The following is a 25,280-nucleotide window of genomic DNA, read 5'->3' on the forward strand; positions in this document are numbered from 1 at the left end:
TGCCTGCTGGCTGCATACATATCTTCTTTTGAGAAATGTCTGTTCATATCCTTTGCCCACTTTTTGATGAAGTTGTTTGTTTTTTCTTGTAAATTTGTTTGAGTTCTTTGTCGGTTCTGGTTATTAGCCCTTTGTCAGACGAGTAGATTGCAAAAACTTTCTTCCATTCTGTAGGTTGCCTATCCACTCTGATGGTAGTTTCTTTTGCTGTGCAGAAGCTCTTTAGTTTAATTAGATCCCACTTGTCAATTTTGGCTTTTGTTGCTGTTGCTTTTGGTGTTTTAGACATGAAGTCCTTGCCCATGCCTATGTCCTGAATGGTATTGCCAAGTTTTCTTCTAGGGTTTTTATGGTTTTAGGTCTAACATTTAAGTCTCTAATCCATCTTGAATTAATTTTTGTATAAGGTGTAAGGAAGGGATCCAGTGTCAGCTATCTACACATGGCTAGCCTGTTTTCCCAGCACCAGAAATAAACTTACATTTTAAAAAATACATGAATCATTACTTTATAAAAAAAATTACAATATATTTTGTCCAATTTTAATTGAATCCTTTAACTAAAAATGTACTCTTTTCAAATCCCAACAGCTATTATTTGCTAGCACTTGGGAATGAGAAATTAGAATTCTGAGATATTCTCAGGAATTTTAAAATCATGAATTATTCTTTATTCTTGTAACATTTCATTTATATTTTTAATAAAAAATAAATGTACATAATTGAGCACTGGGAAATAATCAAACACTGATAAATGCCTATATCGCTGAAAATGTTATTAGGTAGTATTCAAGTAATATAACATTTAATATCCTAGCTAAATGAGGAGGAGTCCACATGAACATGTAACAAAATTATCTTAACTAGTTCATATCCAAAAGTTTTAAATTTTGAAAGAATACTAATGGGATTTATATAAAGTATACCCTAGGTACACTTTTGTTAATATGTTAATATTCTTTTTTTTTTTTTTTTTTTTTTTGAGACGGAGTCTCGCTCTGTCGCCCAGGCTGGAGTGCAGTGGCCGGATCTCAGCTCACTGCAAGCTCCGCCTCCCGGGTTTACGCCATTCTCTCGCCTCAGCCTCCCGAGTAGCTGGGACTACAGGCGCCCGCCATCTCGCCCGGCTAGTTTTTTTGTATTTTTTTTTTTTAGTAGAGACGGGGTTTCACAGTGTTAGCCAGGGTGGTCTCGATCTCCTGACCTCGTGATCCGCCCGTCTCGGCCTCCCAAAGTGCTGGGATTACAGGCTTGAGCCACCGCGCCCGGCCGTTAATATTCTTATTTACAAGAATGTTTCACCATTAGGAGCAGACAGTGTCACTTGAAAAATTGCAACCATACAAGAAATTACTTGGCTGTAACTGGTTAATATTATTAAAACGTCTTTATATATAAAACGCAAGTTTTTAATTTCCCTTTTCTAAATTTATATTTTCTTTCAGAATTATAATAAAAATATAAAATATATTTTGGACAAAAGTCTGAAAAAGGAGAAAAACAGCAGCTTAGTAACAAAATAAATTTAACTGTCATGAGAAAACATATTGCTTACAAATCCTTTTGAAGATTTCCAATTTTTATAATCAAACAATTCAATGTAGTACTTCAAATCAAGTTGTATGAGATCTTTTTGTGAAAAGTGTAATTTAAAAAAACAAATTAATTAGTAAATTCATTTGCAAAATAAATACACCATTGTGAATTCTGCTTATTATTTAACAAGTTCTACATTTTACTTAATGATATTTTACGTAGAATGCTCTATTCATACACTATATGTGTAATTATTTTGATGAAATTTTATATCACAGCTCATCTGTTGTCAAAATAATAGCCCCAACCAAAACCTCATATGTTATACAAAAGTTAACTCAAATTAAAATATTTAAATATAAAATGGAAAGAACAGAATATTTAGGAAAAAATATTCTGAAAAGTCTTTGAGATCTAAGAATTACGAAAAATTCTCAGATGAGACACCAAAAGCACCACTGCTTTGCTGGAATGCACTTGCCTACCGCTCACCCGCTGCTTTGCTGGAACACATGCTTGCATGGATCTTGCTTCCACTGCCCCACCCCCATTGGCACATGCACACATGAGGTGTATACCCTGCTTCCACTTTTCCAACGAAGTGCTTTTGCTGGCACCTACCATCTGAGTGTTGTTGCCAGTGACCAGGAACACCTCAAACCCTCCAGTGCAGCAGTTGCTTAAACCAGAGGGTACAGAGAACCAAGCTGGGCCTGGATCCACTGCCAGGCTGAGAACACACAGCCCAGGTGTGCTGAGCTGAGTCTTTACTCCCTAAAATCATCCAGTAATGGAGCCCATTGACTGCACCCAACTTATACCACAGTTAAATCCTTAAAGGGCATCAAATAATGTAAAAAACAAAAAGCCACATCAAAGGACAGAAACTTCAAAATAAAAGGGAAATCAGCTCACACAGATGGCAAAGAACGAATGCAATAACTCTGGCAACTCAAAAAGCCAGAGTGTCTTCTTCCCAATGATTGCACTAGCTTACCAGGAATGTTTCTTAACCAGGCTGAAATGACTCCAAGACAAACATATAATTCCAAATCTGGAAGGCAGCAAAGATAATTGAGATTCAGGAGAAAGTTGAAACCTAATCCAAGAAATCGAAAGAATCCAGTAAAGTGGTAAGAGAGCTGAAAGACAAAATAGCCATTTTAAGAAAGTATCAAACAGATCTGATACAGCTGAGAAACTGACTACAAGAATTTTATAGAAGAATCGAGAATTAACATGAGACTAGATCAAGGGGAGAAAAGCATCTTAGAGCAAAGAACAGTTCTCCAAATCAACTCTGTCAGACAAAAAAGAAGTAGAAAGAAGAATGAACAAACTTTTGAAAATAATGGAATTATAGAAAGAAACAAAATGTACAACTCAGTAGCATTACTGCAGAGAGGAAGGGAGAGCAAGCAACTTGGAAAACATATTTGAGGATATTGTCCAAGAAAATTTCCCCCTCACTGGAAAGGACAACATTCAAACTCAAGAAATTCAGAGAACCACTGTGAGATACCATGCAAGATGACCATCCCTAGACCCACAGCCATTATATCTCTAAGATAAATTTAAAAGAAAAAAAAAAAAAAACTTAAAGGCAACTAGACAGAAAGTGCAGGTCACCTACAAGACAACCCCATCATGAACAAGTGAGATTATTCCCAGGGATCCAAGGATGGTTCAATATACGAAAATCAATCAATATGATACATCATACCAATAAAATGAAAGTAAAAACCCTAAGGTAATTTTAATTAATGCTGAAAAAGCATTTGAAAAAATTCAACATCCCTTCATGACAAAAACCCTAAAAAAACTGGGCCTAGAAGGAAAATACCTCAACACAATGAAAGCCACATAACTAGTATGATACAGAATGGGGAAAACTGAAAGCCTTTCCTCTAAGATCGGTAACACAACAAGGATGCCCACTCACACCACTGTTATTAAACATAGTAATAGAGGTCCAAACTAGAGCAATTAAACAAAAGAAATAAAGGGCATTTAAATTGGAAAGGAGGACGTTAAATTATCCTTGTTTGCGATGATATGATCTTATATTTTTAAAAATCTAATGAGTTCACAAAAAAAAATTAGAAATGATAAATTTTAGTCAAGTTGCAGGATACAAGGTCAACATACCAAAGTCAATAGCCTTTCTTTATGCCAACAGTGAATGATGTGAAATCAAAAACAAGAAAATAACCTAATTTACAATAGCAAAATATAAAATAAAATGTGTATGAATCAACTGAACCAAAGAAGTTAACAGAAAAATATAAAACATGAACTAAATAAAGAGAAATCCAAAAATGTAAAAAAAAAAAAAAAAAAAATGAGCATGGATTGAAAGAATCAATATTGTTAAAAATGTCCTTAGTATCCAAAGCAATCTACAGGTTTCATGCAATTCCTATCAAACTACCAATGATGGTCTTCACAAAAATAGAAAAAATAATATGAAATGTATATGGAACAATAATAGACATCGAATCGTGAAAGCTCTTCTGAGAAAAAAAGAACAAAATTGAAGGAATCACATTTACAGTATAACTTCAAGTTATACTACAGAGCTGTAACAAACAAATGAATGGTACTAGCATAAAAACTGACACCTATACTCATGGAACAGAATAAAGAACCCGGAAACAAATCCACACATCTGCCACAAACTCATCTTTTACAAAGATACCAAGAACATACATTGAAGAAAGAACAGTCTGTTCATTAAATGGTGTGAGAAAAACTGGATATTCATATGCAAAAGAATGAAACTAAAATGTTATCTTTCACTATGTAAAAAACAATCAAATCAAAATGAATTGAAGACTTAAATCTAAGACCTCAAGTTATAAAATAACTAAAAAAAGATATTGGGGAAACTCTCCAGGACATGGTTCTGGGCAAAGATTTCTTGAGGAATGCCCTGCAAGAACTGGCAAAAAGCAAAAGACAGGCAACCAAATCAAAAATGAACAAATGAGACCAAAACAAGTTAAAAAGCTTCCACACTGAAAAAGAAACAATCAACAAAGTGAAAAGACAACCCACAGAATAAGAGAAAATATTTTCAAACTATCATTCTGACAAGGAATTCATAACTAAAATACATGTTTACTGTGAAAAAGAGAAGCTCAAACAACTCTGTAGAAAAAAATTAAACAATCTGTTTAAAAAATGGGCAAAAGATCTGAATAGACATTTCTTAAAATAAGACATAGAAATTGTAAACAGATATATAAAAGGTGCTAAACATCACTGATTATCAGATAAATGCAAATTAAAACTGCCGTGAGATATAATCTCACCCCACTTAAAATGGCTTTCATCCAAAAGACAGGCAATAATGAATTCTGGCAAGAATGTGGAGAAAAAGGAAACATAATATACTGTTGGTGGGAATGTAAATGGATACAATCACTATAGAGAACAGTTTGGAGGTTCCTGGAATAAAAAAAAAAAAAAAATAGAACTGCTATATGATCCAGCAATCCAATGCTTGGTATATACCCAAAAATAAGTGAATCAGTACAATGAAGAGATACCTACACTCCCATGTTTATTGCAGCACTATTCAAAAAAGAAAAGCTTTGAAAGCATTCTAGGTATCAATCGACAGATGAATAGATAAAAAAAAATAGTATATATACACAATGGAGTACTATTTAGTCATAAAAAATATGAGACCCTGTTACTTGCAAAACATGGATGGAATTAGAGGTCATTACGTTAAGTGAAATAAGCCAGACATAGCAAGCAAACTTTACATGTTTTATTTATAGTAGCTAAAAATTAAAACCATTGAACTTACAGAGAGAGAGAGTAGAATAATAGCTACCAGAAGCTGGGAAGGATAGTTGGGGAGAGGGTGAAGTGGAGATAATTAATAGGTAGAAAAATATGTTAATAGTTTGATAGAACGAATAAAACCGAGTATTTGATAGCACAATAAGATGACTACAGTTAATAATAATTTATTGTACATTTCACAATAGGGCGACTATAGTTAATAATTTATTGTACATTTCAAAATAACTAAAAAGTATAGTTGCATTGTTTGTAACACAAAGGATAAATGCTTGAGGTTATATTTTGATATACAATGGGGTATGAAGATTCTTTATCCTGTTGTGACTACTATGCATTGTATGCCTGTATCAAAATGTCTCATGTACCCCACAAATATTTATACCTACAATGTACCCATAAAATTAAAAACTAAAACTCAAGTCTCCAGCCACATTATACGTATTTTTATTTATCTCAATTTATTTGTAAATGTGCTGTATTGTCCAATGTGTTGATGAAATCTGAGTGAAAAGAAAGTAATATTTAATAGCACAATTGTTTTGAAAAAGCAGATAATTTAAAATATTGTATAAATGATAGAATAAAAATATATTCATCTAAGCATCTAGTATATTTAATTGTGTCACAACATTTACTGAATTTATATGTTGCTTAAGGAACTTAAAATGTCCGTATAACATAGTGTTAAGTGTAATATATTGACAAGAATCAAAGGGATAAAAAAACAAAAAACAAAAACCCAATTATCTAGTCAGATTATATTGTGTTTACAGAACTCTGTTGGGTATTATTGGTAGTATCTGTCAGGAGAGAATAAGAGGTAAGAACATGTTTGCTATATTGCATGAGTTTCCTGGTTAAGTCTACAAAGGTAAGTAGCACAAACCAACAAACAAACAAACAAAAAAGAAGATGATGTGAAATGCAACTAACTGTTACTCTGTTAGTAACATGTATTTTGTCAATTGCATTACTGTCTCTGACTGCTTATCAAGAAATGGTAAAATCATAGAACTATAAGCAAGGTCCATGCTTTTTAATGTCGTAAGTTTAGAGAGCTCAGAGGTAAAATCTTCCTGGTCCTTTTCAATACGATACAGAGAGAGAGATTCAGGCAGGAGAGAGAGATGTGCCTGGAGAACATTACCATCACTCTTACCGGATGAATGTTCCACAAAGCTGTGCACTATCTTATCTTTTCGAAGATTACAATATAGTAAGAAAGATAAATATTTACATAAATGATTATTTTCAAGGTATGATGTGAAGTTCAAATAAAATGTGATTTCCAAAAATGTAAGATTAAATCCAACTGCAGAAAAGTCTTCATATTTAAGCTAGCTGTTTAAAAATGACTAATAGATGAGAGAATTTTTTGATACAGAAAATGTATCATAATAAAATAAATGAAGCTAAATAATCCCATGGCAATATTTAGAGAATAGTGAATTATAGCATGTGGAAAGTTTTGAGAAATGAGTCAGGAAATGCGGCTTAAGTTTCATAGTGGCTATCAAAGGGCTATATGTGGGAGATTTTTTGAAGCGTGAGAGTGATATAAATTAATATGTACTTTATATTTTTTTCTTTTGAATACTTTATTATTTTTATGGGTACATAGTGGATATATACATTTACATGGCGTACATGAGAAATATAGACATGGAGTACATGAGATGTTGTGATACAGGCATGCAATGTGAAATAAGCACATCATGGAGAATGGGGTATCCATTCCCACAAGCATTTATCCTTTGAGGTACAAATAATCCAGTTATATTCTTTAAGTTATTTTAAAATATACAATTATCATTGACAATAGTCACCCTATGGTGCTATGACAGAGCAGAAGTATTATATGTTTTAGATAAAAATGTTTGTGTTAGGATAAAAGATTAAAGGGGCTCAGAAGAGGAGACAGCTGTTGTCCAGGGCGTGCGGTTCTCCGCCTCAGTAAAAGGCTCCATAGCAACCACCAGCCTTGTTGCTTTCCTGCGGACCAGTCCCTGATGACCCATGCTAAGCCAGCAGCATGGAACCAATTCTTCTCTGGCGCTCAGGTGCCGCTCTGAGCAGCATTACCCTTTTAGCGTCACCAGAAAGCTGGCAGGCACCATGTGGAAAAATTTAAACAAGAAAAAAATGTGGTAGAGGTGCCGAATGAGGAAGAGGTGTGTGTGGCGGAAGAAGTTCTCCACCATTGTGTGGTGAAGGGTAAAGTGGACTAGCGGCTAAAGTGGAAGGGTTTCTCAGATGAGAACGGGGTTCTCAAATGAGGATGACACACACAGTGGGAACCAGATTGTGTCTGGAATTGGTGGAATTCTTGGTCTCACTGACCTCAAGAATAAAGCTGCTGCACCCTCAGGGTGAGTCTTACAGTTCTTAAAGAAGGTGTGTCCAGAATTTGTTCCTTCAGACGTTCGGATGTGTTTGGAGCTTCTTCCTGCTGCTGGGTTCGTGGTCCTGCTGTCAGGAGTGAAGCTGAAGACCTTTGCAGTGAGTGTTACAGCTCTTAAAGGCAGCACCTCTGGAGTTGTTCATTCTTACCGGTGAGTTTGTGGTGTTGCTGGCTTCAGGAGTGAAGCTGCAGACCTTTGCCATGAGTGTTACAGTTCTTAACCACAGTGTGGACCCAAAGCCTGAGCAGCAACAGCATTTATTGTAAGGAGAGAAAGAATAAGGCTTCTACATAGTGAAAGGGAGCCCCAGCGGACTGCCACTGGCTGGCTCAGGCAGCCTGCTTTTATTCCCTTCTCTGGCCCCACCCGCATCCTGCTGATTGGTCCATTTCACAGAGAGCTGATTGGTCCTTTTTACAGAGAACTGATTGGACCATTTTTACAGGGTGCTGATTGGTGCATTTATCATCCCTGAACTAGACACAGAGTGCTGACTGGTGTATTTACAATCCTCTAGCTACACAGAAAAGTTCTCCAAGTACCCACTAGGTTAGCTAGATACAGAGTACTGATTGGTGCATTTACAATCCTCTAGCTAGACATAAAAGTTCTCTAAGTCCCCACTAGACTCAGGAGCCCAGCTGGCTTCACCTAGTGGATCCCGCACCAGGGCTGCAGGCAGAGCTGCCTGCCAGTCCGGAGCGGTGCCTGCACTCCTCAGCCTTTGGGCAGTTGATGAGACCTTGTGCCACAGAGCAGGGGGCGGGGCTGGCTCATCCCGGAGGCTCAGGTCATGTGGGAGCCTACCCATGAGGGGTGTGGGGCTGGGAGCCTCGGACATGGCAGGTCTGCAGGTCCCCAGCCCTGCCCCTCGGGGAGGCAGCTGAGGCCCCTGGAGAACTCGAGCACAGTGCTGGCCCACCGGCACCCTCTGCAGCTTCTGGCCTGGGTACTAAGCCCCTCACTGCCCTAGGCAGGCAGCTGCTCCGTGTGTCCCCCCAGAGCCCACGCCCACTGGAACTCATGCTGGCCGGCGAGTGCCAAGCACGGCCCCAGTTCCCACCTGCATCTCTCCTTCTACACCTCCTGGCAAGCAAAGGGAGGCGGCTCCAGTCTTGGCCAGCCCAGAGAGGGGCTCCCGCAGTGCCCTGGCGGGCTGAAGGGCTTCTCAAGTGCTGCCAGAGTGGATGCCAAGGCCGAGGAGATGCCAAGAGCGAGGGCTGCTAGCACCTTGTCACCTCTCAAGATGTGAACCTCATTGCTGAGTTTCTGCAGTCAGAGAAAACAGCATGAGACAGATGAGTCAAAGGGCCGCAAGCACAAAGCTGTTTCTGATTATGAAGGTAAGGGAGAGGAGGTCAAACCTAAGAAAAAGTAAGTCAGAAAAGCCAAGAGGCTTTGCCCTGGGTTTTGAGTCACGGAGGACTATTGGAGCTACCTACTCCAGGGGAGAGAGATCCCGTGTTTCTGATGAAATAGAAAGTCTCTGATGAGGCTGACCTGGCTTCTGCCAAGGAAGCCAATTTCAAGTGCTCAAAGGTTGACATATCCTTATATGAGGAAAGGCCAGTGTGATATTTCTACCCCTCAGCATAGCATGTGTGTAGTTTGGGGCTATTATTGGTGTATTTTGGGGGGTGGGAGGGATGTGGAGGGAGGAAGGGAGATGGACAGGATCTTTTGGGTTAAAATTTGGCGCCTGATTCGGGAAATGATAAAACAATGGAAAGAACAGTAATCACTTGCTTCTATATGCACAATATTTTACCTTTTAAAAAAATGTCATTGACACCATATATGAGGACTATAATAGACTGTTTAGATGCTGTCTGAAATCTATAAGCGAAGGTATTCCCTGCCTGAGCTAAATGCTGTTCTGACAAAGACCATTTTGTAAGTTACTAAAGCTGCCATTTTGAAGATGGTAACTGACTGAGGAGGAAAGTCTTTTATTGGAGAGTATAAACAGACATATCATTCTGTCTCAGAGGCGTTAATTATTGAAATTAGACAAGAATACCATTGATTTTTTAATTACGAATTTATAAGTATCAGCTTGTTCATAGAATGCACTGGCTGAGGTATTTGGGGAGGGGAAGAAGGTGGCATAGTAGATGGAAGGGTAGGGAAAGGAAAAGACCCACACTGTTAGAATTCTTGAAGCATCTCTGTTTTTTGAGTTTCAAACTCTGAAACCACTGGGGATCAACCACAGACAGCACAATTTTCATTAAATCTACTCAAAGGTTGAATAATTTCAAAAGTTCTGTCCTCAAGAGAAGTTTAAATTTTCATACTGGATTACCGCCTCACTTTAAAACACACACACACACCCCGAACAGAAAAACATTTTTTTAAAATATTATAAGAATTAACTGATACCTAAAATACTCTGTCTTGAATCATGAGAACAACCAGCTGTTGACATTGTCTAGACCTGAATTTAGTACTACATCGTGAAATATTTTTAGTCATTTGTTAGGTTTCTATGAAAACCTTATTTTATTATAAACTTCATACCATGCATGCTGTCAGTTTTTATGTTAATAAAATTAGTTTTATAATCTCCAAATAAACAAACAATAAAGATAGACTGAAGGAAAAGGTACTGAAGTGAAGAAAGCAAATTAAAAGGTGGTTGTACCAGTAGGCCAGATTTTAGGAAGCAAAAGCAGTGAAGAAAACAGGGGAAATGTATCAGACAGATATGCAATCTTTCCGTTACAAGCTTAATATGAGACAGGATGCAACTGAGAGGACAGGCTAAATACATGGCTGTATGCTTTGGAGGTAGCAGCTATAGCTATGAAAAGAGATGAACTCTGGCAGATATAAACACGTATAAGACTATAAGCTTTAGTACTAAATATTGGGAGGAAGGACAAAGAAAAAGGAGGAAAACTATTTACAAGGAAGCAGTACGAGGAAGAAGATCATAATAAGAGTCAATAAATATTTGCTAAGCTTACTTGGCTTTATCCATTGCAGTTTTGTACTTCATCAGTTAATGCTTTATTGTTCCTGTCCCCAAGAAGCCCATGTTTTCTTTGTGACAGTGACATAAAAATTATAGTCAACATGATGTATGTTAAAATAGAAAAGTTAGTAAAGGTTCCATGGAATAAAGAAGCTATTTACCTGTGCTGAGGTGAAGAAGTTAAAAATTTTTAGAAGGAAGTTGATATTTTATCAAATCTGTTTGAAAGTTCTCTAATTTTATAATAGTTAGATTTTGGGCTCATTAAACCATCAAGTACTTAAGCTCTAATTAACCAATTTCCAGAGTTCTGAATAATGCGGTGACCACCCACCCACCCACATACACACACACAAGCACACATTTGTATGTAAAAAGTACTAGTTTGGCTTATATTCTATACTAATTGAAAATAATTAGAAGAAAGACAACTCTGTACGTATATTCTAGAGGCAATTACATCCTAGAAATTTATAGGCCAAATTCAGCCTCAGCTTATTTATCCACACTCATTAAAGCATTATTGTATTAACCATGGCAAGTAGATGAACTTGAATGAAAACTAATGAACTGGACAAGAACTACTGACCTAAATGAGATAAAATATTTCTTGCTTCCATGTTGCTGACAAGCAAAGGCAAATTGCTTAATGCCTTGGAAATCCTTCTCCATCCAAAAATCAATTTTCCATAGCTTCTGATAACATATTTTTATGCAACCAAACTAAAAATGATTAAACTCATTTTATAAAATATTTTCTTGACTCTCATATTCAGCATAATATTCAACTTCACATGCATGGAAAAATAAGTATCTGAAAATATCTAAATTCTAATTGGCACTTACATTGAATTCTATTTAGCAAAGAAATTATTTTTCTCCTCAAATCTCCTCATTCTAATTCAATTTTTTTCACTTGTCACAAAAAATATAAGTATCTGAGAAATAACCTTAAACAAAATATTCCATTTTGCCACCTCAGTCCTTAGAAGGTAGGTCTTGATTCAATTCTGAATATCAAAAATGCATAAAAATGATGCCAGATTATCTGTTTAGTTCTAGGAAATTCAAGGTGTCATGTAGTAAAGAAGCAAGGAAGTAACTAACTTCCAAGTCCTGATTTTTTTTTTCAATGTTTACATCCTTTAACAGACAACGATAAAAAAGTATCCAGCTTCATCAGCTATGGCATTTGGAGCTGTTCAAGCCCACAACCTCTGAGTTCCACGTGTTTCCTGATCCAAAGCAGTGAAATGAGAGAGTGCAACAAAGGGAATCATAAGGAATCAAAGGCTCCAATACTCATTTCCACCTTCCACCATGCCAACCTTGAAGCAGAGATGATGAGGTTTAGGAATAATCATATTTACTTGTATCTGGAGGCATACACAAGTCACAAACCTTACCACCTCTACTCACAGGAAAAAAAAAATGTTATTTAAGAACACATAGATGCCTCCATCACTTGGCATGTATGATCGTTAGTATGGCACATTGTCACCTAAAACATTCATTCATATACTGAACATTATTCAGGCCTTGGAGAATACTTCTCCACATCTCTTGTGTTCTATTCTCAGAAAAACATGCGCCAATATCCAGATGCCCTGAAAGTCTGTGGCTTTTGAATCTGCTGCCATCAATGACTGACTTGGATAATCTGAACTGAATAGTGGATTTGAACACAATAGTTAAGTAGTAGAAAAGGCAAGTTAGCTTCACAAATCCCTCCTCTCAGAATAAATACAGTAGCTTCTTGCAGAAAGTTGTATGGTTTCTTAGTGACACCGCATGTCATTTTTTCCCTTTACTTTTCCTTTCTTCTGTATAATCTAATGTTGTGGTTCATCTTCAATAATTTGACAAAATAAGCTTACATATTTTTGTATTTTATTATTATGAAGATATCCTTGTAAACCTGGAAATGAAGAGATCATTTAAGAATTGTCTGCTTTGATTAATAACTTGTGAATACTTAGGCATAGTATGTGGGCCTCCATTGTCACTCTAATCAATGCCTTTTATTGGACCAGATCCAGTATCAGTTCTCAACTTTCTCCTATATAATATCTGCCACATTTAACACAACTTGTCATTTACTCTTTCTCAAATACTATCCTTATTGGACATCAGGACTGCCTTCCCTTATTGTATTCACTCTCTGGCCTCATGAGTTCAGGCTATTTTGGTTGTCAAGGCTTAACCTCTAGGTCATTTCAACTTTAGTTTCTTGACTGTAAATATCAAATACTCACTGATGACATCCACATTTGTAGCTGGAGCTCTAATACCTCCCTTGAACTTAGACACTGATCTCTCATCTTTTCTTCTATGTGTAATAGACATCACAAGTCTAAAATGTTCAAAACCACAATCTTTAGTTCATCCCCCAAACCTGTCTTCTCCATTTCATTAAATGACAACTCCATTCTACTCCAATTTCAAGGTCCATAACCTTGGTATCTCTTTTCTTTTAATGTTGACATTCATATATATAGCTATGAAAAATATCCAGAATTGAAACAATTCTCACCATATCCACCGCTAGGTCTACTCCAGCTACAATCATCCCTCATCTGAAATAGTCCCCTAATTAGTTTCCCTGCATCAATCTCTTATCTACCTGTGGTCTATTTTTTACATAGCAATCCCGCAATACCTTGAAATGAAAGTCTGACCATATTACTCTGCTCAAAACTATACAGTGCCTTTCATGCATTTTGGCATTAAAGTATTTTTCAGATCACAAACGTGCATTTTCCTGATCAATTTTTATATACCAATGGCATGCTTCTCATTTTTATTGTACTAAAATTATTTTCATCAGTTAATATTTTTCTACTAATATTTCAAAGCAAATATTTATATGTTAATTAATTAAGTCTTACAAAATGTTTGATACATAATACATATACACAAAATGATAAACACCTTTAAATTACCCTCAATTTTATGAATTGGAAAAATTGTCAATACTATTGCATGTATCTGTGTAGTTTTCTCACATCTTGTTCTGTTAATTGTTGTGTGTTGTTCATCATTTTGTTTACTTTTTTTTTTTTTTGGTTTAGCTTGGTTACATATTTGGTTATCAAATAAACTATTTTTATTTGTGTAGATACTTACAAAAATACTACCATACCCTGTGGAATCTCCTGAAACTTGCTGATTTTACTATCCACTGAGTCTGAGATCTATGTATGTTGCTGCATTGACATCTAGCTAATACATTTTCACTTATACATAATAATCCATACATTATAATGGATTTCCTTATCAATAAATATTTAAGGTTTTTTCAGATTTTTGGAACTGTAAACAGTGCTGATAAGAAATGGTGTGTGCATGTATTCTAACACGCATTTGCAAGTGTCTTTGTGAGTATAACTATTAACAGAATTGGTGACTTATATATAAATGTTCAACTTCAAAGTATAGCATTACATTGCCTTCCAAAGTGATTGAGCCATTTGCACTTTCAACAGCACTAAATAGGTAACATGCTTATCCACATTTTCACTATTCATATTAAATTTGAGCTGGTTGTGGTGGCATGCATCTGTAATCCCAGCTACTCGGGAGCCTGAGGCAGGGAAATCACTTGAACCCAGGAGACAGTGAGCCAAGATCTAGCCACTGCACTCCAGTCTTGGCAACAGAGTAAGACTCCAGCTAAAAAAAAAAAAAAAAGTTACTTCTACCAGTGCACGGTGGCGTCCGCCTATAACCCAGCACTTTGGGAGGCCGAGGTGGGAGTATGACCTGAGGTCGGGTGATCGAGACCATACTGGCTAATATGGTGAAACCTCATCTCTACTAAAAATACAAAAAATTAGCCAGGCATGGTGGCACATGCCTGTAATCCAAGCTACTCGGGAGGCTGAAGCAGGAGAATCGCTTGAACCCAGGACATGGAGGTTGCAGTGAGCTGAGATCATGCCATTACACTCCAGCTTGGACAACAAGAGCAAAACTCAATCTCAAAAATAAATGAATAAATAAATAAATAATAAATAAATAAATAAACTTGACCATCTCATTATACCCTGTAAAATAAAATGAGGGAAGACAGTATAAAAATCCTCCCCAGCCACTAACACAGCCACTAACACACCTGTGAAGTCCTAGGTGATCTATTCCTACGCTGCCTCTGGCTTCATCTCCTACTCTGTTTTCCTTGCTTTCTTGTCTCCAGCATAATGCATACTCAAGGCACTGAACTTGCAGGTACCTGGAATACTACCACCATCCCCCTCTCCTTCCACTACTACATACTACACTGTCTATTGTCTTCTCTACATGGTTCCAAATGGCTTCTCAAACCGTAAGACTTTCCTGACTCTACAAATTCAAATAACCCCCAGTACCATCATTGCTTTCTTTTTTCTCCTCTCTCCTTAAATATTTGCATAGCTCTTACCAACTGATATATTACATATTATTATTTTATGTATTTCTGGTATGTCCTCTTCCCATTACAAGATAAGTTATATGATGGCATGGATGTTGACTCCTTCCTTCACCACTATATTATTAATAACTAGATAACTGCCTGTACGTAGTCTTTTCTCAACAAATAATTATGGAATGAATGAATGGTGATAAATTATGACCAAAAGATCCACTTAATAAAAAGTTCAAACTATTAAACCTATTGTGCTATGAGATTGGAACTGAACTGGAGGCTTCATTATGTAAAGTGGATTCATTCTCAAATAAACATAAAACCTCTTCTTAGAAAGCCTAAATTTTCTAAATATTTTAATGAGTTACCATAAAACTTATTTAGTAAAATATGTTTAAAAGTGTATGTAAATATTCAGAAATACGTACAATTGAAAAAATTTCAATAATTTTTCCAATTTATTTGCATTCAAGGATGTGAGATTAATTGCAATGTGCCTAATAATAATGCAACTACATTTACACATATAAATCATAGTTTACAACACTTAATAGTATGTGAGTTGTATTAAATTTAATGTATAGCAACTATATTTTTAAAATTATAACATAATTAAGTTCTTACAAAAGATTTTCAAGTACCATGCAGTTTACTGTCAGAAACTAAAAGTATTTCTAAATAACATTTTCAACCACTGTTTTATGTTGAACACATTTTTGATTGAATTACTTAGTATGTGTTTTACTGAGGCACCTGAGGTTATTTTAAAAAGGAGAATTTGGTGCTGTGGTAATGGAACAAGACCTGTTTTACAACTTTTAATCTTGCACTTTTGCTTAAATTTTTTGAGCTATAGCACTCTCTTTTTTGAAAGGGATTTAGTAATTAATGGTCACTCAACTGAGTTCACAATTCCTTGTAATAAAAAGGGTGTGGATCATCTATTCAAAAGTGTTTTACAGAAGATAAACAGCTATCAAATGTTAGTTTATTTTATTCCTCATCACCTAGAGTATTCATTTAACATTCTTGTTTTTGTTCACTCTGTAAACTTTGAGTACCTACCATATGTAATCTACTTTGCACCAAGATGAATAAAACATAGTTTAACTCAAAGAGCTTCACTTATTTTCTTTTTGTTGGGAATATCTTCATTGCAGAATTTTTTTCTTTCCCCACATATAAGCTCCTCATCACAAATGTTTAACTGATTCTATTTGTTACTTACATGACACAAAATATGTCCTCAGTACCCATGGCCTTTCATAAAATAAATAGAGTTAATCATAAACTCATAGAGTAAGTCACAAACTCATAGAGTAATACTTTACCTTATCCTAATAATGTATCTCAAAGCTTTGTCTAAATAGGCTAAAATACCTGGCTCTGTGATTTCCTCCTTTGGTCTCTAACTTTTAGCACTGAGTCCACTGGGGTCCAATTATTTTTCTTTAAAAAATGAGTATGTTGTACCATAAAATTTACAGAAAAAAAAAGCAGTTTAGATTTCTTACACCTTTTTAAATACAGAATATGTATTAACTATATAGAACTAAATATGAAACTATAACAATTAAAACTAATTCTGAAAAATATTGAATCTCCAAAAATATAATACAAATGTATTTAATTAGATAATAAAAATGAATACAATTGTTTCAGACTGGTGACTGAATGGTAGAGAGCACAAACTAAGGAAGTTGAATATTTTTTTTCAGGGATTTGTATACAAGTTTAGCGTGTTCAGTTCAGAAGAAAATAAGGTGAAATGCTATTTATAAGAATGTGCGTACATAAGATTATCTCAACGCCAGGCAATAGAAGCAAGAAATTGGCCAGGTGTGGTGGCTCACGCCTGTAATCCCAGTACTTTGGGAGGCTAAGGTGTGTAGATGACTTGAGGTCAGGAGTTGGAGACTAGCCTGGCCAACATGGTGAAACCCCATCTCTAATAAAACAAAAATTAGCTGGTGTGGTGCCTCACCCCTGTAATCCCAGCTATTCGGGAGTCTGAGGCAGGAGAATCTCTTGAACCTGGGAGGTGGAGGTTGTAGTGAGCAGAGGTCACGCCAGTGCTCTCCCGCCTGAACGACGGAGTGAGACTCCCTCTCAAAAAATAAAAAAATAAATAAAAATAAGCAAGAAACTAGAGGATGCAAAACAAAAGGAAATGTGTTCAGACTGACTAGGAAAAATTAAGGATAAGTATGGTTAATACTACTGTGACTATTTTGTTAAAAGATCCTAGGACCTCTTTTTCTGAAGATGTGCTCCGATAGTGCGGTATATTCCATAAGATCTTTATCCCACACTCCTCACCTAAAATAATAAATCCTAGCTTTAGAAAATGCTTCTCTTTCGATCAGTATATTGAAAATTAGCAAAGCATCTGGACCTTTGTAGTTGATAAGTATGTATAGAGCATTTGTAAAATCAAAAACATTGTATGCTATCAGAGAAGAAAAGAGATAAATGAAGAGCCATGTTTGAAGATAAGATGAACTTAAAAGATGTCTCAGAGTTTCCAAAATTTTGACATAGTTAACTCAATGTAAATTATCAGTGCATGAGATTATATTAATTAGTGTGGAAATAACACTTTATATTACTATGTCCAAACATGTTCTTACTGTAACTGGGCAAAAACTCTGTCACAGAGCTATAATTATATGTAAATACTATGACTTGTTTTCCTAAGGCCAGGCTGCATGTAAAGGACAGAGTTGAGAAAGAAACCCAGGTCTTCTAATTTACATAGTTTATCAGAGGCTGATCAGCTCTAGTGGAGAATGTACATTTAACTTAAGCATGAACCAGCAATGAGGACAAGTAGGTTAAATGATTCCAATTTAATCTTTCATTCCAATAAGACACAACTTCAAATTTAATGTTTTCCTTATAACCAATGACCTGAGTGGGAGCTCAGGAAGGCTTTGAAAATGGTTAACAGAGGAGGTAACTTCAGGAAATTGGAGAAATATAGGCTTACATTGGATCACAAAAGGTTAGGCTTATAAAATAGAGCAGGAAAAAATATAGAGTGCATCTAAAATCAAATCTGTAATGAATTAGGATGAAGATCAGAAGCATTTGTATAACTAATTGCTACTCTCCAGATTTCTGTCTGCAGGGGCCCATAAGTATCTTTCTCATTGCAGAAATCTATCTTTTTTTATTGTACATTTTTTGGTTAGAAAATACATGCAAAGAACATTTTAGTATCGTTGTAGCTATGAAATAATATTAAAATATACAGTTAAATATGAAACTTATTCCAGTTACGGAAATACAATGACCTTAATTTTTTTAATGGTTTTGTTTTTCACTGTTGATATGTTCAGTGAAAATCAGTCACACATGGAACAAATACCACAAGTCTGTAGACCTACTCAACAAAAAGATCAGTTATTAGTAAACTGTGATTTAGCCACCAAAGTCTCAGCAGAAGCTGTTTATAATTAGTGGTTCCTGTCCTTATGTAGATGCAGTGAAACAATTTGCAGTAATATTGCCTACAATTATTTTATTAAAGAACAACTCCAGGCCGGGCGTGGTGGCTCAATCCCAGCACCTTGGGAGGCCGAGGCGGGCGGATCACGAGGTCAGGAGATAGAGATCATCCTGGCTAAGAGGGTGAAACCCCGTCTCTACTAAAAAAAAAAAAAAAAAAAAAAGAAAAAAAAAAAAAAACATTTAGCCGGGCGTGGTGGCGGTGGGACCCTGTAGTCCCAGCTACTCAGGAGGCTGAGGTGGGAGAAGGGCGTGAACCCAGGAGGCGGAGCTTGCAGTGAGCCGAGATCGCCACTGCACTCCAGTCTGGGGGACAGAGCGAGACTCCTCTCAAAAAAAAAAAAAAAAGTGACTCCAGACTCACAGTTTAACATCTTTTGTGTAAATTATTTGAATTCTTGCGATCAAGTATTATTATGTCTTATAAAGTAATGTATTTATGTTATTTTATATTTATAATTTTCCTATTATAATAATCTATGTGTGATTAAAATAGTTAAAAGTAAAAAATTTTTGTGAAGACTAAGAATTTAAACATATCCAATGTGCATCAAAATCAATTACCTTTTCCTCTCAAGTACAGAACTTTATTAAAATAGGAAAATCATACAAGTAGTGACAGAAGAAAATGCCACATAAAAAGTTAACAATGTACATTTTTGTGTTACAATTATGATTGCTTATTTTTCTTCTTAATTTATTTCAGAATGTGTGATAGTTTTTTAAATGACATTTTATTATTTAATTCTGGAAATCAGATATCGTAAACAACTTTTTTAGATGTTATTGTTTCAAAAAATGTAGACAAGGAGTCATACATTTTCTGGGAAAAGAACAATTTGGAAAAATGTTGAAAGTCTGTCTAATCCTAGGGGAATCTTTCCAAGTGATTCTTGTTTTGAAGGTGGCTCTTTACTGATATTCACCTAAAATAAAATACTTTGAAAGAGTATCTCCATTCAAGAAAAAAGCTTAGGAAAATTTGTGAAAAGGAATAAACAATTGAGTTATCTTGGAAACAAGAAACACTTTTCAAAACATAATTACATTTTATAATAAATTACTTTAATAATCCAAATGGAATCATCCTCCTTAAAAATGTTTTATTAGTGTAATTATTAAAATCATAAATCATTTTGTAAAATTTGGACTTTTGACACAAAATGAAGAGAAAGTATTTAAAAAGTTATCTGGCAAAAATTTGCAATAGTTTGTCCAATTCAGGTAGTGGTAGCATATTCGGAGAACAAAAATAACTGAATATCCAGAGTTGAAATGTAATCTGCATTGAAATTAAGGGACAAGGACAGAATACAAGGAAATCAAGCTATTCTATTTTATTATACCTTTGTTTTTATTTTTATTGATATTAAATAGCCTTTGAAATAAAATAGAAATGATTCTGACACATCATGAATTTGGTGTCTCTGCTGATTATGAAACAGACTTCACAGTATATAAAATGAAACACTAACAGTTTATTTGACTACTCTGTATTTCTGTGTTGACACAGTAATATTTCATTAAACAGAACTATTATCTACCGCTGCCCTTTCCTTGACCCTCAAGTTTATCTTAATTTGTTTTAGATTTTGAAATGAAAGGAATGCAAATAAAAGATGTTGAAATGTGGGGTTGAGTGTAGCACATGCGTGTTTGTTTTCAATCTCTCCTCTACAGAGCTTTCCTTGTCCAGCTCACTTCTCTGAGCCCCTAAGGCACCTGATGTCTTTGTGTATTATTCACTCAGTAATTTGGTATTGTCTTATAATGTTTTAATAATAAACACATTAGTTCATACAATTGTTTTCACATGAATTTTCCTGGGCCTTCACAATAGTCCAGGGAGTCTGGAGAAGGCAGGTATTATTATTCACACTGTGAGGTAGGGAAATGGAAGTTCACATGTTTGTTTAAGGCCAGCTGGCTTTTTAAATGGTGATAGCAGATATACAATCTAGAATTATTTTCCATTGTATTATAAAACATTGTAATATTATTTAATTCAAAATTGTATGTTGAACTTTGAAATATCCAACTGGAATTTTTAAAATCTACCTTACTTTTAATTAATTTTTCACTAATTATTTTTGTTTTAACTAATTACCACAAAAGATGTTAAACTAGACTTTTGGGCTGCCATTTCTATGTGATAGATGCAGAGGCTGAAGCTTAGAGAGAGTCCTTAATTAACCCCAAAGTTATAGTGCCAAGAATCATTACTAAAATATAGGTGTTCTGAAATTTTATCCTATACCCCATGATGCTTTTTAATAGGGAATGAACAAAGTTATTAGTAAATCCCTCCTAATACTTTACAGAATATACACTCATAGTAAATATTATATAAACTATGAGTCATTTTAATTTATTGTGAAAATAGTTTTTAATCACTGTCTACACCTATAAATACAGTGATATATAGATAGACAGACGGATCTTTGCTATTTTACAAAGATTCCTTTATTGTTTCAATAAAAATAACATTGAAGGCTTGAGTCAATTATAAGAGAAAGAAACAGCCAGAAAAAGAGCATGTGGCATACTTAAACTTACTAAAATGACATAATTGAATTTATCCAAATCACTGGGTTCGAAGTACAGTTTACCAAAATATGCAATGCTGCAAAAGTAAGACTGATTTTTCATACAGAAAGAGGTAAATTTTATTCAATATATGTCAAAATACAGAAAATAAAATCATCAGGGGTCAATTGATAGCATTCATTTTCACTAAAAATTGACATCGAGTATATTCTAGGTAAATGTTTTCGTTGGCTTTGGTATGTGTACTGAAAAATTAACCCTCAATAATTTCATAAATATCTGTGGAGTGCTTACAATGTATACTGTATTATATCATGCTATCCTCACAACAGCTCAATAAGATAGATATTAACTCCATTAGTGAGTGATAAATTGATACTGAGTTTCTAGATCTAGGCTGTCTAATAGGTCTAATGTGGTGGCCACTAGCTAAATGTGGCTATATATTTAAATTGGAATTAACTTAATTAGATACAACTTAAAATTCAATTATTCACTCACACTAGTCATGTTTCAAGTGTGCAATTGCCACATATGTCTAGTGGCTGTCCTATTAGGCATACAGATGTAATACATACCATCATCACAGAAATGTTAATCACACAGCACTGATCTAGATCTCCTAATTCTTCAAGAGTTTAAGAAAGCTAATCTTCACTAATTTACTAGCCTGCATGCTCACATTATATAACCCCATTAAACATTTCTTTAGCAAATGTTTCTTCAGCACATTCTGGTGTGGAGAAAAAAGCACCACCTCAGGGGTATGAGAGTTCATATCTTTTGTCAATTATAACTCTATAATAGATATAGGTGCCTCAAGCATCATAGAATGAAGCCCCAGTTATTGATATATAAGCCACTAACTCCCTTTGCATTAATGTCATAGTCATTAAGAAGCTATATTTCCAACAGGGAGAGAATTTTTCCCAGTTAACATTCTGAGCTGCATAAGAGTTGCATACATTATAATGTAATGCAGGTTAAAAAAATTCTTGCAAGGCCAAGATGACTGTGGTACACATAGGCATAGAACAATTGCATACAAAAAACAAAAATCTGTGATAACCATTAATTCTGTCTTAGAGAGAACCCGAAGTATTATAGACAGCTTTATACCTGCTTTCTTTCTGGTCATGTAGTAAAGCATGTAGATGGCTTCTTCCTGTATTTGATATCTCTATTCAGTTGGAAAGAAACACTATTAACACAACTGTAAAGAAACCTGAAGTTAACTATCCATTCTTTCTTCTAAAATATGCATACATAAATAAGATCTCTAGCATATGAGGAATGCCAGCCACTTGAAAGAGAAAGGTTAAGAAAAACTAAATTGGGAAATAAGTAAAAAATTAAAGAATTCTTTAATGCAATCTGTTATATTTAAGAAGATATAATATCTATAAAACAAGAAAGTAAGTTATAAAAATGAAATTGTTACAGGAGTGGGATCCTGATCTAGACCCCAAGAGAGGGTTCTTGGATTTCGAGTAAGAAAGAATTCAGGGTAAGTCCCCAGTGCAAAGTGAAAGCAAGTTTATTAAGAAAGTAAAGGAATAAAAAATGGCTACTCCGTAGATAGAGCAGCCCTGAGGGCTGCTGGTTGCCCATTTTTATGGTTATTTATTGATGACATGCTAAATAATAGGTGAATTATTCGTGCTTCCCCTTTTTAGAACATATAGGTAACTTCCTGACATTGCTATAGCATTTGTAAACTTCAGGGCGCTGGTGGGAGTGTAGCAGTGAGGACAACCAGCGGTCACTCTCATTGCCATTTTCGTCCTGGTGGGTTTTGGCCGTCTCCTTCACTACAACCTGTTTTATCAGCAAGGTCTTTATGACCTGTATTTTGTAATGACATGCTATCTCATCCTGTGACTTAGAATGACTTAACTATCTGGGAAAACAGCCGAGTAGGTTTCAGACTCATTTTACCCAGCTCCTATTTAAGATGGACCTGCTCTTGTTTACATGCTTCTGACAGAACCACTGAACAAATAGTTTTGAAAGATTAAATATTTTAGTATATCTATTGTATATTTTACATGTATGGTATATTATTTGTATAACAAATGGAAACTTTTTTAAAAAAGCAGAAATAACTCAGAACATAGTGTAATTATAGGGAAATTATAGGAGAAAAAAGAAATAAAGAGTACTTCATGGTTCCACATGTCCAACAAGAGCCTCCAAAAAGTTAGCAGGAAGAAAATGAATGAAATAAATTCTTAAAAAGAAATACTCAACAAATTCTTCAGAAGTAAAGCCAAAATTGACAAATGGTAAAATTGACAAAAGCCAAAATAGACAAATGGTATCTAATTAAAGTAAAGAACTTCTGCACAGTGAAAGAAACTACCATGAGTGAACAGGCAACCTACAGAATGGAAGAAAATTTTTGCAATCTACTCATCTGACAAAGGGCTAATATCCAGAATCTACAAAGAATGCAAACAAATTTACAAGAAAAAAATGAACAACCCCATCAAAAAGTGGGCAAAGGATATGAACAGACAGTTCCCAAAAGAAGACATTTATGCAGCCAACAGACACATGAAAAAATGCTCATCATCACTCGCCATTAGAGAAATGCAAATCAAAACCACATCGAAATACCATCCCACACCAGTTAGAATGGCGATCATTAAAAAGTCAGGAAACAGCAGGTGCTGGAGAGGACGTGGAGAAAGAGGAACATTTTCACACTGTTGGTGGGACTGTAAACTGGTTCAACCATTGTGGAAGACGGTCTGGTGATTCCTCAAGGATCTAGAACTAGAGATACTGTTTGACCCAGCCATCCCATTACTGAGTATATACCCAAAGGATTGTAAATCATGCTGCTATAAAGGCACATGCACACATATGTTTATTGCGGCACTATTCAGAATAGCAAAGACTTGGAACCAACCCAATCATCCATCAATGACAGACTGTATTAAGAAAATGTGGCACATGTACACCATGGAATACTGTGCAGCCATAAAAAAGGGATGAGTTCATATCCTTTGCAGGGACATGGATGAAGCTGAAACCGTCATTCTCAGCAAACTAACACAGCAACAGAAAACCAAACACTGCATGTTCTCATTCATAAGTGGGAGTTGAACAATGAGAACACTTGGACACAGGAAGGGGAACATCACACACCAGGGCCTGTTGTGGGTTGGGGGAGCAGGGAGGGATAGCATTAGGAGATATACCTAATGTAAATGAAGAGTTAATGGGTGCAGCACACCAATATGGCACATATATACATATGTAACAAACCTGCACATTGTGCACATGTACCCTAGAAATTAAAGTATAATAAAAGATTAATTTAAAAAATTAAAAAATTAAATATACAATAAAAAAAAAACAGAAAAATCAGACTGGAGAATACTGAAATGCATGTAGAGGTCTAAGGAATTATATTCAAAAATTTTAAATAACTCCTACAAATCAAAAATAAAACAACCCAATGAGGAAATGGGCACATTACTTGAAAGAGTAATCATTTCTCAAAGGAATCACATGAAAAAGTAGCATACAATATCGTGGCTCTCTCTTTTAAGAATGTCTCCTTCATTAATATACAATGCCAAGCCCATGAGCTTTTTTTGTTTGTTTTTCACCTTCTCTTACCACTGATTTCACAGGATATAAAGATGTAGTTTATATTGTGCTAAGACAACTTGCCTGTGAGAACCACATGACAGGCTTGGTGCTAATGGTGTTGGTGGTAGTTCTTTCATTTTTATCTGTTCATATTATTATTACTTTGTTTTTAATATCTTTATTATGATATAATTGATATAGAAAGAACTGCACAGGCCGGGAATGGTGGTTCATGCCCGTAATCCCGGCACTTTGGGAGATCAAGGCAGGTGGATCACCTGAGAGTCAGGAGTTTGAGACCAGGCTGACCAACATGGTGAAATCTTGTCTCTACTAAAATACAAAAATTAGCTGGGCATGGTGGTGGACGCCTGTAGTCCCAGCTACTCGGGAGACTGAGGCAGGAGAATTGCTTGAACCCGGGAGGCAGAGGTTGCAGTAAGTCGAGATCACACCATTGTACTCTGCCTGTTTGACAGAGCGAG

This window comes from Trachypithecus francoisi, unplaced genomic scaffold, assembly GCF_009764315.1.
Source record: "Trachypithecus francoisi isolate TF-2019V2 unplaced genomic scaffold, Tfra_2.0 Lachesis_group0, whole genome shotgun sequence".
NCBI lineage: Eukaryota > Metazoa > Chordata > Mammalia > Primates > Cercopithecidae > Trachypithecus > Trachypithecus francoisi.